Here is a 2436-nt window from a genome sequence, read left to right on the forward strand (position 1 = left end):
TCTTGCATAAGGTACTGTGAGATTGAATAATAGCAGTTTTTCAGAAGGCAGGCTGTCACAGACTTTTTAAAGCTTTGTAGTTCAGGAAGAGATTTTATTTGTCTTGGTAGTCTGTTGTAAAGTTTTGTTTCTGCATGATATACACCTTTTATGCATAATGTGGTGTTACAATGATTAAAATGTATGTCACTGTCACCTGGTACTGTAATCATTGAAGAAAAAGGTTTTCTCTTCTCAGTATGCTTTTTTTGACATGCATGACTACTTCCAGTATATAAATGCAGGGAAGGAGTAGGATCTTTAGATCTTTAAAGAAAGGTTTGCATGGTTTTCTGCTGCTCACTTGTTTCATTATTCTTATAATTGCCTTTTGTCTCCTGAAAACTGTTATGGCCTGGAGTACATTTCCTCTGAAAATGATACCGTACTTCAGTATTGAATGTACACGAGCAAAGTATATAGCCCTAACTGTTTCTGCACTAGTATTGTTGCAGATAATTCTTACTACATTGCTCATTTCTGCTAGTTTTGAATTTAGGGATGTGATATGAATGCTCCATTTAAGATTTTCCTGGATATGAATCCCAAGAAATTAAGTTTCATTGAAAGCACTAATGTTTTGCTTATCTATACATATTACAGGTTGTGCCAGATTTTTATTTTGATCAGTGTGGAAATTCATGAGTACCGTTTTTTGGGGATTAACTATTAGCCTGTTTCTGGTAAACCATTCAGACACTGCTTTTGTAGTATCTTTCGTAGATGCAGTAAGATTTTCTTCTTTATTCCCTTCAGTCAATAGACTGGTGTCATCTGTAAACAGTACTGGTTCAGAAATCCTAACGTGTGATGGTAAATAATTAAAGTAGAACAAAAAAAAAGAAAGGGACCTAAAATGGAGCTCTGTGGAACACTATGAATTAGTCCACATGGTTGAAAGGTGAACCTGGAATTCATTTCCTTCCATGTACTTAATTTCAGTTACCTGAGAGTGATATTCCAAATATGATTTAATCCAGTGATTTGGCACACCTCTTACAACATACCATTCAAGCTTCCTCAGGAGTATAGAATGATCAATCACATCAAAAGCTTTTGTTAGATCCAAGAATAAACCTGAGATCTTTCTGTGGTTGTCCACTGCATTTAAGACATGGTTTTATCAGACTGAAAGTGGCTGTTTCAATTGATCGCTGTGGTTTGAAGCCATGTTGACATCCAGAAATAATATTATTCTTGTCGAAGAATGTAATTAGTTTTGAAAGGAACACTTTTTCAATAATTTTTGAAAACCATGACAACAGAGACACAGGTCTATAGTTACCCATACATTGACTATCACCTTTTTTATATAGGGGTGTGGCGCCAATGAGGTTGACACCAGCATCGATATATGTTTGTCTCTAGACTCTGAGCATTGTCTTTGGACACTAAGCTAAGATTATCTTTGCTCCCTTCTGCCATAGGCAGTTCTTTGTAATCCTTGCTTGTGTAAAGAGGTGAATAAATGAACTACTATTAAAAAGGTGTTGTTTGGTGTAACTGAACCGAACATCCACCTCACTGGTGACCCCGACGAGTTGTAACATCTTCCGTTCTCGCCATTTTACTGTGTCCGCAGCCTCTGCGTCGGTTATTTTCGTGTGTATTGCATCGACACAGCATTTGAACAATGACTTCAGCCCAATGCCTAATGCCAGATTTTGTGATTGACATGCATCGTGTTGCGGGTGATGTACACCCGCCAGGACTGCAACACGATGCCTCTCACTCGACGATTACGCCAATTTCGGTGGACATTTTTGAGCCTGCAACAATAAGTGAGGTTATGAACACGCATGACTCTGGTTACCAAACGCCTTTGTCCCTGCCACCTCATATGCCTACCTCCACCAACCATGCCACCACTACTTACGGCTCTCGATGCAGTGCAGTACCAACGTTGAACTCCATTAATGTTTAATTGGACAATTTTACACTGCCGGAGCAACAATTCTCGACGCCCTACTCCGTGCAACCCAACGTTGGCTACAGCCACGTGGTCGGCCCTGCCAGGCTTACGGGCCTTTCACCTCAGCTTCCGACCACACTTGCTGCTACTTCTGTCCCACATCAATATATCTCTTCCGACTTCAGCACATCAGCCTGCAACATGAACAACAAGTGGTATAGTGGGCCTAACGACACGCTACGTTTTACTACTATGCCCCTGTGCTCTGTGCCATGGCTATCACCTTATTTGAACATGATTTCGAATGTAGTGACTATGAACAATGAACCTTTTTACCACTCACCCCATGTTCGGCATCACTATACACACGGTGCTTCGTTTCAACCCACACCTCCACCACCTCCCAGCCACACAGGTGATTATGGATCAGCTCTCTTGTCGAGCTATCAGTGTGTTAACATGCGCCCACAGTTCATGAATTATTT

This window comes from Schistocerca americana, chromosome 2, assembly GCF_021461395.2.
Source record: "Schistocerca americana isolate TAMUIC-IGC-003095 chromosome 2, iqSchAmer2.1, whole genome shotgun sequence".
NCBI lineage: Eukaryota > Metazoa > Arthropoda > Insecta > Orthoptera > Acrididae > Schistocerca > Schistocerca americana.